Raw genomic sequence first — 17500 nt, 5'->3', positions numbered from 1 at the left:
ATATATATATATATATATATATATATATATATATATGTCATGTCTATGGTGTGTTAATGGGTACGAGATGCGTAAACCTAGTTTGAAGATACGATGTTTGTGCGTATTTGATATGTAAAGGAAGTATGCACATGCGATGTGTAAAGAATGTTCATGCTTCATGCGCGTGCGTGACGGACAACACCAGCGAAAGCACGGACATAGTGGCTGAATCGTCCATAAATTTGAAAGATAGTGTGGTATCTTTATTACAACAGAAATTTACGATGATTTTACGGCGAATTATTATGACGGCGCTCTTAACGAAAATAAGTTCGGTCCTTCAAGAAACCAATAGGAAAACTTTATACCAAAACTTTGATAGTGAAGATTTATTGTCTACGTTGCATGTTGAATAGTGTTTGTATTTGTCGCTTGTTTTTCCCGGCATTATCGTTTCAGTTCCCGGCATCATCATTAGGATTATTACCGTCGTCATTATGTGTGATTGTTGTTGTTGTTCCCGATATGGTTATTCCCACGATGATGCTAGTGAGGATGGTAAATCATTATTATTATCATCATCAGTTTTGGTACGATGTTATTATGATCATCGTTAGTGATGTTTCCATATGTAACATTGTTATTGGTATACATCATTGTTTTGCAACAATTTATTATTATTATTATTATTATTATTATTATTATTATTATTATTATTATTATTATTATTATTATGCTTTTACCTATTTCATCAGAAATGACGATAATATGCTTGACTTGCACATTAACTGAAATAAATAACTATAAACTCTTTACTATGGAAAGGCAATTTATTGTAGTAGTTTTGAGTTGTGTAAGAAGTTATATAAATCTGTTATCTGTTTTTGCGAATAATATTTTTACAACAGAGCTGAGAAATATTGGGTTTCGTCCAGCTTCAAATCGTCATGCTGACTTTTTTTCATTTTTTGCCGTTTTACTTTCTCGAACTCATGATGAAGTACAACTATTCATCTTCATCCAAAATCCGCAATGTTGCACCAAAACTGACTTTCAATACATCAAATCAAAGAAAATGATCGGTGAGGGAGTTCCCGGTCAAAATGATACAAATGTTGTCACGTTTATCCTTATTTAATTCCTCAATAACTAACAGAAATAACAATGGACTATATATCATAGGAAAGCCAGTGTGTTTTATACATTTATCTCACCTGCATTTTTCCTATTACTTAAATTGCATTATGGGTTCCAGTTAACTTTAACTCATTAATTTAACTTTTTGTTTAATGTAACAATAAAGAGTATCGTAGCATGAAATCGTAACTTATCGCAAAAAGTAAATCTTGCTAACCCATCTATATAAAAAAATAAAATATTGATACATATTTTATGTTATTAAGGTGACGATTATTATTATTATTATTATTATTATTATTATTATTATTATTATTATTATTATTATTATTAGCCGTAGTAGTGCATTTGCTCTAATCAGGAAGCTACTACGACACGCCATTTCTTATTCTTCTTTTCTTAAATTGTCTCTCGTCATCTTTTCTTATATCCTTTCTATTTCTTCTGCTTTTTCTCATTAATTTTCTTCCTTCTATTTTTGTTCTTCTTAGTGCAATCTTTCCTATTTATAGTTCATTTTCCCCCTTTTTCTTCATCGTTTTTCCTTTATGTTGTTCTTGGTCTTTATTATTTGGTGTCCTTTTCTTATTCTCCAGATTCGTTCTTTGAAACTTTCATGAACTTCCGTCACCCTTATCCATGATTTTCTGCTTCCTTTTATTTTATCTATTTCTTATTCCTTTTTCTTTTCCCTCGTCTTGTGATTACTTCTAGCATTTCTTTAACTTCGGTACCCGCCTTCTCGCACGTCCTCCTCCCCCCCACCACCACCACCACCACCACCACCACCGACCTTGTCTCTTATTCATTATAATCACTTCATTATCTAAACTTTCATTACCGTTTCCACTTTCTCAGCATCCCGTGTAATTTGCTGTCCTCGTCTTTGTCTTTATTACACCGTTCAGTGTATTCATATTTACCGTCTTATCTCAGCTCGAGTACCTCAGAAACTTTCCTTTGGTGTGTTGTTCTTGGATTTCAATTCTTGAGGATTTCAGTGGTATTTTCTCAATTAATCTGTTCTTAAGGTGGTGGGATTTCATAACCGTGTTATTACGGGCAGATTGCCTTGACAGGTGTTGTGCAGTACCTTGTTTAAATCCAATGAATTTAGTGAATTTGCTCTCTCTCTCTCTCTCTCTCTCTCTCTCTCTCTCTCTCTCTCTCTCTCTCTCTCTCTCTCTCACACATCCCAGTCATGTAGTGTTCTTTCTTAGATGGTTGCCGTTACAGCTAACTTGACGGTTTTATTGAAAAATACAAAGGAAATAAGCAGCTTCTGAACTGGTTTCTCTTTCTTAACTCGTGACCCAGCATTTAAACCTAATTTGGTATTGATGTTATTGCTCAAAAGAAGCGAATGTTCGTTTGTCCATAAATTTCTCCAAAAACAACACTGTTATAGAAGCACCCTATTGAAAGAACACTATTGCCATGAAACCGATAAAGCCATTGTAGTTAATGAAAACGGCTCTTTGGCAGGAGGTTATAGTGTTCATGAAATTTTATTATTGTACATATTACGATGACTTTATTAAGGTTAGAAAATAATTTGCAATATAGTATGTAGACCCAGGAAGTTACAATGCTTAATAAGCAAAGTGTGTTACTGGAGTTGTCCAATTCAAATTATATTCATAATTCTGTAGTTATTCAGCCAAGCCTTTTTTTTTAGCGGTGGGTAATAACGATTAGAGATCAAAATATTGGTGACAGAAGTCGCCCCTGTAAGAAAAAATATGATACCCTCCCCATAAATGCCACTTTGCCTTTCTGAAGTGACCTTTGCAACATCTGCCTGCTCTTTCTTTTGTCTTCCAGTGCCTTGGCGAAGTGTGTTGCTCATAAAATTCTTGCGTCTTGCATTTTGCTGATCGAATGCTGGTTCATTTTTTTTTTCCTTTGCTAGTTTCTTCTGCCTTTCGGTTCTCATTCTGTAATGAACGCGTCTGATTCCCGCTATTTCTTGTTTGATAAATTTTTATTTGTTCGCTTCAGACTTGAGCTTCATCATTTAAGTTTATTTTTAGTGTTGTATATTTTACATAAATTTATATGTGCGTGTACTGGGAATGGAGAGAAAGTCTTCATGACCACTTTCTATACCCAGAGTTTCCAGCGTGCCGCTCTCAGATAGCCGAATGCACTCGTGCCCTGCTATCTGCTTTCTCCCTACTTCGAGTAGGCTTCAGGTAGTTGACCTTCTGGGTATAATAACAGTAAGAGAATGGAGCAGTTACTCGTATCTTCAAATGTGATTATAGATACGTAAATTACAAGTGGTTCAACTTTTTTATTTGTTTTCAACGGTACTGAAGGTGCGGGTAGATATTCTCTCTCTCTCTCTCTCTCTCTCTCTCTCTCTCTCTCTCTCTCTCTCTCTCTCTCTCTCTCTCTCTCTCTGTACAATATGTATATATATATATATATATATATATATATATATATATATATATATATATATATATATGAAATTTTATCACACCGTGATTTATTTACAATCATGAAGATACAAATGTCGTTTAATACCCAATTCACGCTACTTCGGGAATATCCCCGATGGGGAATTATCACCGAAGGGGAGTTATAAGTGATAAAAAGAGCAGTACCGCCTGGTCTCGATCCCTCGACACATTACCTTCCAACGACTCCAGTCGACGGTCTACCCACTGAGCCATATACCCGGCGGTACCGATCCATTTATCACTTATAATTCCCCTTCGGTGATAATTCCCTAACGGGGATATTCCCAAAGTAGCGTGAATTGGATATATATGTGTGTGTGTGTCAGTCAGTCCTTCCCCTGTTTGTGTATACTCGTTAAGAGAACTTAGCCAGCAATGCTCATTATTTGTTTTTAATAAGTAAGTCATTTTCTACATGGACATTATTGTAGGAAACTCTCTCTTGTTATTTCCAAATATTTCTCTAAGATCCACACTGTTGTGGGGTTAACTTTTTCCGTATCGTCGTTCTGAAATCATTATTGGATCGAATCCTGTTTGCCCTTTGTGCTCCGAGAAATTAGGTCACCGATTAAAGGTCACACGTCGTTAGCATCTCGCTTGGCCATAAGAAGCTTGCACTTTTGCTTCTGCAGTTTCTTTTTTCCGTCTTCCGTCTTTCTTACACTCGTCCCTACCGGTTATAACTACTCTCTCTCTCTCTCTCTCTCTCTCTCTCTCTCTCTCTCTCTCTCTCTCTCGTTTGATGCATAAAGTGGAATCTCTCTCTCCATGTAGTTTTATTTGTAGATCAGTTAAATTTCACTTTCTCAGCCAAGTCTGAGAAAATTGTGTGTGCATATGTGTGTAAGTCTCTCTCTCTCTCTCTCTCTCTCTCTCTCTCTCTCTCTCTCTCTCTCTCTCTCTCTCTCTCTTCTGTTACACTAGCGTCGTGCGGAACCTCTTTCCCCCTTCTCGTTTTCTTACCTCCGCAGTTGAGATTCTCTCGACCTTTCCACCAACCCAACACACACACACACACACACACACACACACACACACACACACACACACCTTGGAACCGTCCTTCTCGCTTGTTGTGCCTGTTATGTTCAATCAAAGTCGAGAGAGCTTTTGTAAATGGGGGAAAAAGAACGCATTCCTCTCTTTCAACTGCAGACAAATAAAATCACAGACGTCAGATCAATGAAGTGTGACTAAAAAGAATGTTTTGAGTTTACCTTTAGTGACGAGAACGTAAGGAGAGCGTTCTCTCTCTCTCTCTCTCTCTCTCTCTCTCTCTCTCTCTCTCTCTCTCTCTCTCTCTCTCTCCCTTACTGCAGTGGTAGCACTCTTGGCTGATAGACTGGAAGTCCAGGGTTTTGATTTCCAGCGAGGAAGGAGGGACTTATGCACGTTTCCATAAGCCCAGCCTGCCTCGGTAGACTAAGCTGAGAAATGTGTGCCTGACGGTCGCTCGACTTGTGTTGTATGCGTTTCCGACGATTATGGTTGGTGCAGGCCACTCAGTTATATGTTTTCGCCACCTCTACAAAAAACACTGGGTACTGAGATTGAGGGAAAATAGAACAACAGAATTTTGTAATCCGTACCCCTTAAATATAAACTGTCATAATATGAGGGAAGGCATCTACCCCGTAATCCTCATGTTCACTGAGGCGGAACAGTTCACCAGTTCTCTCTCTCTCTCTCTCTCTCTCTCTCTCTCTCTCTCTCTCTCTCTCTCTCTCTCTCTCTCTCTCTCTCTCACACAAGTTGAGTATTATAGCTGGCATGTGGTTCGCCTACTTTTTTGTTGGTTCTGCAAGCGAAGTTTTGGAAAGAACGCGGATTTCCCATTTGTAAGGGTTCATGCTGTGCTTTCATCATTTGAGCTTATGCATTAATGATTGCTCTTGTCAGTCGTTACCTATTCTCTCGATTTACATTTCTGGAAACATGTTAGCGATGCTAAGTTGAAATTGAATCGAACGAATAATTGATTTAATTTTACAAACTGTAGTTACGACTGTGGTTACTGTTGAAGTAGAAAAATTACAGTAGTTGCTAAAGTAACTCATTACATATAATAAAAGAGAGAAAATATTCTTGGTGAAATTTTTCATGATGGAACAGCGCAAATCATATTTGCAATCGTATACTCCCGTTCAAATGAATTACGATAATAGGAATAGAAAAGCTGGACAAAATTTTAAAAATATAATTATGTAGTATGCAATGGTAAAAACTAGAAATGCTATTAAATAGGAAAATGAATGAATTAGTATTTTTTACTCTAGTGTTTGTATTATTGCCCATTTCCCTACGGTCATAACTACACAAAAACACATTGCTGAATTTTAATATAAATAAATTTCTGACAAGTCGGTTTCATATGAATGAAGGATCCGTTGGATTTTGGCCGCAATTCTTGACCCGGATCCGGTTAGGCGAAAAGTTCCCCATTGTGAAAGCATGCGCTCTTATGCTTGCCTGCTGATCGACCTACCTTAGATAATTCCTTCGAAGCCATTGTGTTTGGGTGAAGAAACCGCGGCTTGCTTGCAAGCTTGAAAGCTGTTTAGTCACTGTACGAAAAGTATGTTAATGGACTTCCTTCTAAAGTGATGACATTAGTGCATTATGTAAAGAGAGTTTTTCTTCCCGTTATATTAGTTGTAATTGTCTTATTGTCTTTCAGCCTGTTCATTTTCTCAATCTGCTTTCCGTATTCAGCCTGTTGTAGTCAGCTCACAAGCTACTGCTACGCCGAAATCATTTCTGAACTGGATTTTGCCAACTAAAGTACGACACGCTCCTGGCCGACGAGGAACTGCGATCTTTCTTTCTGTTAAATGAAGTTGGCCAGAACACAGGGAATTTATTGTGTGTGGCATATGAATGCGTAGAAATCTGATTGTATCAGTTCCCAGAGATCACCAGTATTACGGTGAATGGCTAGCAGTTAAAGTGTATTCAGTGTTGCTGTCGAAGACAGTATGACTGTCATTTTGTAGCATATGTTTTTTTCATGACCGTATAAACATACAGACTTTTATCATTATTTTGAAGTAGAGCTAATATACAATTCAGTGGTTTAATGCAAGCTTAGAAGACACATTTGTGTAACCAAGTCGTTCAACGTTGATCCTCTTCATTACAAAATAAGATAGCACAGAATATCGAGGCATTTGATTCAGTAGGTATCATGTCCTGAATTGAACGTGATCTCTGAGAAATAAAAAAAAACCCTCATCCTCATTTGATTGCTTCTGAAGTGAAGAAATCGGTGAACGAAGACAATCCTTTACTGAAAAGGCCGGGGGCGGTTGCGCAATCAGGAGGCCACATCCGGCCAGACTCCAAGGACCGGTGAGAACTGCCTGGCATCCCTCGATATCCGGTTCGATGGATAAAAGCTTTGTGGCGGCTTTCGCAGTGTTCTCCATTACCTGCAGACTGGGACATTTTCGTCATACGCACCTTCGGAAATGTGCACAACTGTCGGTAAGATCGAGCGGGAAACCTTAAAGTTGACTTCGGAGTGAAGCGGTGTGGAGTTAGTCGCTGTTGCCCCCCTCGCCCCCTTTTTTTTTAAAGGTTGGTTTGGAATGGAGCTCCGTTGCTATGTAAGAACAGTATAACGTACATTCGTTGACGATTAAGCCAGCCTTGAGCTGTCACGGGCTCTTCCTTTTAGGCAGCCCGTAAGTGCAGTATTATATTTTACACACACACACACACACACACACACACACACACACACACACACACACACAAAGAAAATGAGGTAAAGACAAGATCCCATGTATGTAGCAAATTTGTGTGGGTACTAGAAGCTGATTGTGTGCTAATTTTGTTACACTCTACATAATGCCTAAATTCTTGATAAAAACCTTATGAAAACCTACTTATAAACTTTCAAGCCAACTCCCTCTCTCTCTCTCTCTCTCTCTCTCTCTCTCTCTCTCTCTCTCTCTCTCTCTCTCTCTCTCTCTCTCTCTCTCTGTCGTATTAGAGATCATCGTGAAATTCTGGAAATACTTCGTGCATTTTTCCGTCGTTTACAAAGTTCTCTTAAGTTTAATTATTCTGTATCGAAACCTCTGTTCAAGGATTAACTTTTATGTTTTATTAAGAATAAACACACAAATCCTCACTACAAAGGCAGCGAGAGTTGCCATTGTGTGATATCTATTCAGAAAGACAAAAGAAAAGGGGCTCCAAATGAGAGAGAGAGAGAGAGAGAGAGAGAGAGAGAAGAGAGAGAGAGAGAGAGAGAGAAGCATCCATATATAAACGACGCCCAGTGCAGCGAAGATATCAATTGTTTGCTGTTGCATTCAAATTCTCTCTCTCTCTCTCTCTCTCTCTCTCTCTTTTAAGACATTTCATGTCTTAATAACTATACAAAAGCTCAGTTCGTTCACTTTCATTGTTTACACATCGCTTGGTTTGCTCTCTCTCTCTCTCTCTCTCTCTCTCTCTCTCTCTCTCTCTCTCTCTCTCTCTCACACACACACACACACACACACACACACACACAATAATGGATTGCTAATAGCCGCCTTGGTTATAGTTCATCTCTTAATATTTGCAAAAACGTGCAGTGAGCTCACTCCTGCTACTTTTGTAGCGCCGATTCTTTCAAATCTTCTAAAAGTTATATTTCTTTCCACGTCAGAGATTCACTGAGCTCACAGAATTCTTTAGTAGCTGAACTTTCAGAGAAGCTCGGCATTCCTCAAACTCGTGTGTATTCTGAAGTATAGAAATACTCTACAATCCATAATGATCGTGTGGATTTTTATGTTCATAGAATCCCCGAGCTCTTGATAATCGTAGATGTTCGTACATTCAGATATTCTCGTCCTTTCGACGTTTCAAACCTCTTTCTGCTCGTCCTCAGGTCGAAGTGAAACATTTTGGAATATCCTTAGGCTTTTTGTACGACGTTGTTGACATTTGATTCTGTTTATCTCCCGGTTTTGCGAAAGACAATTCAATATTCAGTCCCTGCGAGAGAACGGGACCGCACTTCCTGGAGGTTACCAGACTGCGCAAGGTAGTTTTATTACATTATCAGTAAAGGCTCTCCTCGTATTCAGCCTGCTCATGCTCTCCGCTCCTTAGGTATTTACGCAGTTATCACGGCCATATTTTTATGAATATTATCTGTATTGTATGTATGAATGCTGTTCTAAAAGTGGAAATAACGCCATTAATTTTAACTTTCATGGTTGGCCCAGTGCTTTTAAACAGTATTTATCCGTAATTTTGTTATTGTATTCGATGCCAAACAGAGTTACAGTTATTTCTGACGCATTCCTTACTTTTCTCATTTAGGAGACGAAAGTGTCACATAAATCCAAAGACTATCGAAATTGGCCTGGCCTTTTCAGTTTTGTCTTTACTATTTGTTTTTCTTAACAAGGCTTCCAATAACCGTAAATGTTGGAAGCAAATGGTTGTCATTTTCTTGTTTTTAAACTTTGGCGGGAACATTTTTTTGAAAAGTATTCAAAAATCACCTCGAAATTTTTATCTGGAAAATTCCCATGTTTAAGTCAATTTATTCTTATATATATATATATTATATATATATATATATATATATATATATATATATATATATATATATATATATATATATAATTTATATATCTACACACGCATATATATGTGTGTATGTGTGTGTGTGTATGTATGTATGCTTGTATGTGTATGTATGTTTGCAAATGTATGTTGTACAATACGTATAAAATCACATTTCTCGGATTTAATTTATGTGGGCTTGTGTGAAGTAAAGAGATCTCTTCGCCCTAATTAAACAAGAAGCGCCCGAAACGCACTCTTCCTCCGTACACGTACCCCTTTATGTTTGACGAGGAATGTTCTTGTAGCTGAAGTTTCGAGTCTGTGCAGATGTGTAGATGCTTCTATATTTAATTTGTATATGTTGAAAATTTTAATTAAGTTTGGCGAACTTGCAAACTACATAGATTACCTTACCTTATGTTTTTGCTTGCGGCGATAGAATTACCGTGTAAATGGTGCTCTCTCTCTCTCTCTCTCTCTCTCTCTCTCTCTCTCTCTCTCTCTCTCTCTCTCTCTCTCTCTCTCTATTTTGTGGGATATCCATATTAATCCGAGTTTTGCCGGTGGAGTCATAAGACATATTATAAAAGTCCCCTTTCCTATAGGGAACCTGGATTTCCAGAATACGGAGAAAAGATTTTAAGATATCTTGCCATTAGAAATTCTAATGTTACTCCAAAGATAATAACGTTGGGATATCATCCCGTCCTCTCCCTCCCTCCCCACTTCCCTCTCTTGATAACCCCCCTCCCCTTCTTCCCCTTTCCTCAATACCTTATACCTTCGGTGGGTTTTAAAGGAGCTTTCCTCTTCTGATTATTCCTCATAGATGCAGTTATCAGCATCCCAACCCCTCTCTTTCACCCTTCCCTCCCCTTTTAGCTAATATGTCTTTCTCTTTTAATGGTTGACCACAGGGGCACTTATATCTGTCTTCAGTTTTTCTTGGATGTGTCAAAAATATTTTTTTTATAATTAATTAATTTCGTGATGGCCTCTCTTAAATCTGTTGCATTGTTTTTTATATGTGTAGGTTTATAATTTATTTTTAATAATTGTCATATGTACTTATGCAAATGTTCATTCATTCGTTATGTAGATTTCAGTGCAAAGGTCAAAGAACGGGCAGCCTTTTACCTTTATTTAACCTGGGAATTTCTCTCGGGTTAGAATTTACTGAAGGGTCAATAAAGGTATATCAAACACTGGGCAGTCTGAAGAAGACTCGGAATTCAGATAGATCGAAATTGCATAGGGAAGGAAGATTATACTCACGTCCGTCTAGTACGACTTGGAGTGAGATGACAGGACAGTTATTAATTGTACCATGAGCGAAATTACAGGGAGTTCCATATGTAGATGATATGATGATGAATTGGAGATACGTAGCACATTGCTTTTGCTTAGTCCTTGTGGAGAATAGCACGTGATTTAGTCAGTTGGGCTCTGTTGGTCACCAGAAGACATAGAAGAACTAGATTAACTTGGATGAGAACTGTGAAAATTAAAGCTGGAGTGGACTGGAGATTTGGGAAAGATATGATTGACAGATTTCCACGTAGGCCCTTTGGAGGTGATGATGATGGTGATGAACATAGGACAGATAAAGAAAGTAAATACCAGGAGAGAGGATACGATAAATCCTACAGGATTTATTACATCCTAAAAAAGCAGAAGACAGGATATAATAAATTCTTCAAGGATTTATTGTGTCACCAGCAATGCTGAAACAGAAAGATGAGTAGTTTGTTTTTTATCGATTTTTTATACACATTCTTCTTTGCTTTCACGAAAGATTAGATTGCAGAAGGCGCGGTGGTTTTTGAATGATATCGTCTTACTCGTGATTATTAAAGTGTATATTGTTCATTTCCCATTAACATTCGGAACTTTTATGCGTTTATCAAATATTGGCCATTTATTATGAGAGTGGAATATTATGACAGATATTATAGCTTTGGGTATTTTCGTTTCCCCTCATCGAAGGACAGGTCGAAAAAATATAATGGCAGCTCGATTAACTGAAGATTACGAGATCTTACGATTATTAGAATTTGGACATTGTAACCTAAGAAAGATCTTGAAAACGACATTGGAATTTGAATTGAGCAATAAAGTAAACATCAGTTCACATCCAGGCATACATTCACTCTCATCACGAGACAAGTATGGTGAGGAAAGAAATCACTGTTTATTAGTTTTCCACACTACATTGATTCATTGTGGAAAAGTTCGTTCGTTTGAGAAAGGAGGTGCTTCTGGATGAAGTTGCAAGCCTCACGGATATTCAAAGGGAGTATGTGCTAACGGTCCTGGCATATCTTGCTGGTCACCGTCCAAACGCTGACCTGGCTCAACATTACGTCACCTCACTGATCATACGATCCACGACAGAGCGAACAAACAAGAGAGAGAGAGAGAGAGCAGGGAAATATGTCATTTGCGGAAGCTGATTTTTTTCCTCAAAGAATTTTTTTAGCTGTTCTTTAACTCCGGCAAATCCCTTCACATCCACCCCCAACTCCCCCCCCCCCATCGCTGTCTGTGCTTCCCTCCCTTCATGGTCCCTCCCCCCTTGCTCACACAGCCACCATGGCAGACCATCACTTCATTAAGTTTTCATCTGACAGCTGATGCTCTCCTATGTTTAGCGTGATAAAAAGAAAACATTGTTTCACAATTTTTTGGGCGAAGAGAATTTATTTTTCATTTTTACAGCCTGACACGATTGTTGCAGGGTTTCCCACTCTTTGTCGCGTTGGGCATTATTTTTTATTTTATTTTTTTTTGTGACGTTGTGACGCTACTCATGTCTTTGCCTTCTATCTGTCTTTGTATTTTATTATTAAAATTTTTTTTTCTTTCAGTTTTTACGAAGGAGAACCCTCGGGGTTGTCTTATAAAACAGCAGAGTAACTCGTACATATGTAAAGCACTCAGAGAGTTCATATATCCCAAAATCCATTCCACTCTTGTACACTGTTTCACTGACAGTTTTGTCTTCAAAGTAGTTAGTGATGTGCCCACAGTCTTAAAAGTGAGTGTAATGACATATTTCTGACCGCTAATCATCAATATGAACACAAAATTGTAATATTTTGCTTTTTTTTTTTTTTTTTTTTTTTTTTTTTTTGCTTCATACATCTCTTGTCAATCCCATCTCAGTGTATTCTCTTCGTGTTTTGAAGTATATAATGAATTGCCCGAATGCTGTGTATTTAGAAATGCACAACTAAGCGTCCATATTTCATGCCAACATCCTATATACATATTTTTTTCTTTAGTCTTTGAAGCATTCAGTATTGTTTTCAGGATCCCTTAAGGAACCAGTTCTGTGCCCTTACTTCATTGTCAGCCTTTTTTTTTATTGATCTGCAAAATACCAGTGTCGTGCCTATCAAAACAAACCTTGTTGAAACTGAAAGTGCAAAGAGCCATATTCATCAGTAGGTAGTTTTCCAAGTAATAAAAGCCTTCTGAGCCAAAGAGCCTCGTTAGGAGTCAGCTCAGTTGTGAGTTAATGCCAGAAACAATATTTATGTAGGTGATTGGCTCATTCGTCGAGTTTTTGATAAGGAGTGACGCTTGAAGGTTTCTAGAAATGTACGTAGGGGGTTTCTAGAACAGGTCTCAGGTACTTGATGGTTCTTTTTTTATATTAGACTGTGCAGACATAGTAAATCTTGATAGCAAACTAGAGACATGCTGGTTTCTAGATAGCTCATATATATATATATATATATATATATATATATATATATATATATATATATATATATATATATATATATATATATATATATATATATATATATATATATATATTATATATATATATATATATATATATATATATATATATATATATATATATATATATATATATATATATATATATATATTGTACTCAGCAGTATTTGGAGTAATCCAGACAATATTGTTAACATTTTTACACTTCATAGGAATTGCACTTCCTCCTGACCAACGTGTTTCTTATATTGGTCTTTCTCCGTTTTTTCTTTTATCCCTCATGCTGGAGATTTCCTCATGGGTGACTACCTTACAACTACCAGGCCTGTGATTAGTGTTTGGGGCCAGTTGTGAGTCAAGGTCAAGGTTGCCAAAGTTTTCAGATTTATGTCCAACCCAACAGAAAATTCACTGCCTCACTTGTCTAGGGCTCTAGCGTGATTCATCGTAGCTCACACCTGACCACAAAACCTCAGATCAGTCAGAATTGGCCACTGGAATCACACACTCATATATTTATATATATGTGTATATATACTTATATGGATCTGGTGGAGGCTAGGCTGGTAACTAATTGACCAATGAAAGCCCATTATATATATATATATATATATATATATATATATATATATATATATATATATATATACTGTATATATATATATATATATATATATGTGTGTGTGTGTATATAATTTTTTTAAATCTGACACTCGTGGGAAAATTCTGGAAAAATCACTATCCATGTATGGTCAAAATAACTGATTAAAATTTCGCACTGTGATTAACTGCAAAGATGAAAGCGTTTTCAAGAAGAAATACTGACACAGAACAAATACGTGAAGTTGACTTCCCGATGATTAGGACTCCAAAACAACAAATATGTTTTCCGCTTTGTATTGAGAGAGAGAGAGAGAGAGAGCTTTCTTTAGGAAAAAAGGACAAGGGGTGCAAATGAAGGACAGTAAAAAAAGAATGGAAAATCAAATCAATAACATAAAAAAAAACGCCGCCGTATCTTTTAATTAATGTGATATTTTTAGCCGAGTCATTTCCTGTTCATTCCACGGTGTTCTCATCCATTAATAATTCAAAGTAGTTATCAGTTAACGCAATAAAGTCCTATTGATTCGTTTGCCATCACGTAATCAAGTATGGGAGCTTGTAGTTTACAATGAATATTTACGCTTATAAATACCCGCTTTTGATGTATCAGGCACAAATTGATGTTTCGTAATTCGCTTCATATACTTTTTTCCCCTGTATTCCTCTTTTTCTCTCGAAAAAGTATTTTTTTTTAGTGTCAATGTTAATCTTATTTCCTGAAAGTACTGAGCCGCTGAATATAGTTTTTATAGATAGTTGTTATAGATAGCCGCTGCATTTAGTTTTTTATAGTTTTTATAATTCCCTACAAAAATGTTTTGTTCATTTTTTCTATCAAGTATTTTTATCGCGTTGATAGTTTTGAGTTATATGAAAAATAGCAGTTTTTCAGGATTAGCATACGCAAATCATTGTTTCATAAATCTCAGCTAAACCCCATCATTTATTTATTAATATTATTTTGTATTTTGTGCAGGGTGCCTTTTATTAACTAATTATTTAAAGCTATTTGGCAAAGATATATTTTTTTTCATTATGTGAAATATAATATTTTCCATTTAATGATTGTGTAGAAAAGTCTTTAATTTCATTGTTATCTTGGGAAGGGTCTCTTTCAAAAGGCCATCATTTACTGTGTTTTTTATGAAAACACGCAGTTCTGCAACAGATGAATTAGAAAAAGGAGCAGCGGATTTAGTTCTCTTTTATTGCGGGAACAAAGGCGAGATGAAAATGCACAAGGGATTAACATCTGCTGTAATACGGTTAATTGCATTGTGAAAAATCATTTGATGTATCTCTGAACAAATGCGTTATGTGATAAATGGTATGTTTATCAAGCTTTTCTGTTGACTTTCAAAATCCCATGTAATTTGAAATGAGATTTATGTCTGTATACTTCCACCTAATGTCAAAGGCTATGTAGGCTTTTGCTTGAATTCTTCTTTATTCGGACTATTTTCACCAACTTATATAGTTTAGGTATAAAGTGTGTGTATGTGTGTTCTGTTTGTAAATGTAACTTGTAGCTCTGAGAGGAATGTTTCACTGAGGAGTCTTCGGTTGCGTCCACACAGCAGTAAAACAAGTCATTAACACATCTCGGCAGCTTATTGCGTATACATCCCAAACAGGTTATGTACAAGTCAGTGGCATATTGATCAAAATTCTTCTCCATTTACGGTCGTTTACTTGTTTTCAACAGGTTTTTCATGCGTGAATTTATGACCTGTTCACCGCTGTATGAACGCACACCTTTACAAACACATATATGCATACATACTTACATAATACATACACACGTGTGTGATTTATATATACATATGTAAATATATACGTGTATATATATATGTGTATGTATATATATATATATATATATATATATATATATATATATATATATATATATATATATATATATATATATATTATTTGCGTAATGTATGTAGCGTATAAGAGGCGAAAGTTTGAAAGTTGTTCAGAAGGATCAGTAAAACGTTATCGTATGTGAGAAGATGGATCAGAGTGTATTGAGATAATGTGGCCAGTTGGAATGACAAGAGAATTGATATTATGTTGATGAGAAGAGTGGGTAATTTGGAAGTCTCGGCAAGGATGAGGGAAGCAGGACTTACAGTGTTCAATTAAGTGGCTTTTTCTGCGTAGGTGTATGGAGCCCCTTATGTTGTGGAAATTTTCTTGGTGATTATTGCTTGTCTTTTCTCAGAAACAAACCCTGTTAGGGTAAGTAGGTTAAGGCTGAAAAAATATACATGTCGTGTTTATTCCCGAGACCATTATTTTACGAAGACAGTTGTGAAAGCTGTTGAAGCAAGAATGAATTTTGGGTTAGTGTTTGTTGCTCACGCTAATAAAGTCTAGAGGATAGGTGCGATGGAAGCTATTTGAGTTCTAAGGTTATTGAATTAATTCCCATGTGTATCTTGGATTTAATGAAGGACCAGAATTCCACAGAAAAATTACGCGTAAAGAGCACCAGTTTTTAATGATCTTGTGATGATTATGTGTGTGTGTGTATATATATATATATATATATATATATATATATATATATATATATATATATATATATATATATATATATATTTATATATATATATTTATATTATATATATGTTATATATATATATATATTTATATATTATATATATATATATATATATATATATATATATATATGTGTGTGTGTGTGTGTGTGTGTGTGTGTGTGTGTGTGTGCGTGGGTGTGTATAATAAATACATACAGATATATTTATTTATAAATATATATATATATATATATATATATATATATATATATACATATATATATATATATATATATATATATATATATATATATTTACAAGTATAAATATGTGTGTGTGTTTAAGTGTGTATTTTATCAAAAATATTAATTACCGCGAACCGGTCACATTGTATCCTTTCGCGACGTTTATGGTTCCCCACAGGGCTTCATTTGCAAAAACTTCACATGCTGTGACTGTGTGCTTACTTTACACCGAAGTAAACATCATTCCTTGTGATTAACATTTAATTTTGTGTTTGTTTGTTTGTTTCAGGTAAGCGAGAGCGGCGAATGCGAAAAACAAACATCGCCGGGCGAGCGAATATTGACTTTTCACTCCATCGGAGTCTGGTGTGTAATCTCCTCTCAGTCTGTTGTATAATATTCTTTGAGTCTGGTGTTTAATCTTATTCTTTTCTCTTCTCTTCTCTTCTCGGCTTCTTGTGATCTTTGAGGCTTTTCAGATTAGGGGTTCAAAGGGGAAAACTGTCTTCGAGAGATTATTCGTTCTGACTTATTTAGTGTTGTTGTATACATGGACTATACATATATAATATATATATGTGTGTGTGTATATATATAAGTAAATTTCTGACTCACATCAGGATCGAACCCAGGTCTTTCAAGTGAAAGGCAAGGGCGCTGCCCACTAGGCCATACGAGTCTAAAAGAAGTTGGAACCTGAGAGCAACTGCACCCAAGGAATTACCTGGGCAATCTAACTGCTTGCATACCAGCGAGTTTTCCCCAACTTCCCGACTCAGCAATGACCCAATTTACAGCATTTCATTCGAATTATCCCTTCTGAGTGAATAAGAGAGAAATAATCAACACACAATCACGTGTGGAACAGAAATAAATTTCTGACTCACATCAGGATCGACCCAGGTCTTTCAATTGAAAGGCAAGTGGGCAGCGCCCTTGCCTTTCAATTGAAAGACCTGGGTTCGATCCTGATGTGAGTCAGAAATTTATTTCTGCTCCACACGTGATTGTGTGTTGATTATTAATATATATACACACACACACACACACATATATATATATATATATATATATATATGTGTGTGTGTGTGTGTGTGTGTGTGTGTGTGTGTGCGTGTATGTATAATGTTGTTTTACACATACACTATATATATATATATATATATATATATATATATATATATAT

At 36.1% G+C, this 17500-nt stretch overlaps 1 protein-coding gene across 2 annotated transcripts in view; it reads left to right on the top strand.

Annotated features, from left to right (window-relative positions):
- Positions 1 to 17500, top strand: part of LOC136848077 (extracellular serine/threonine protein CG31145) — a 694897-nt gene that overhangs the window by 126543 nt on the left and 550854 nt on the right. The window contains exon 2 of one of the 2 annotated variants that reach the window (XM_067120255.1): positions 16604 to 16680. The exons of the other annotated variant lie outside the window; for it this stretch is intronic. The gene's annotated coding sequence lies outside the window, so the exon portion shown is untranslated. The remainder of the gene's footprint in view (positions 1 to 16603; positions 16681 to 17500) is intronic. 2 annotated transcript variants of the gene reach the window in all.

This window comes from Macrobrachium rosenbergii, chromosome 18, assembly GCF_040412425.1.
Source record: "Macrobrachium rosenbergii isolate ZJJX-2024 chromosome 18, ASM4041242v1, whole genome shotgun sequence".
Taxonomy (NCBI): domain Eukaryota; kingdom Metazoa; phylum Arthropoda; class Malacostraca; order Decapoda; family Palaemonidae; genus Macrobrachium; species Macrobrachium rosenbergii.
The sequence above is the reverse complement of the archived record's forward strand: the minus strand, read 5'-3'. Positions and strand labels throughout refer to the sequence as shown.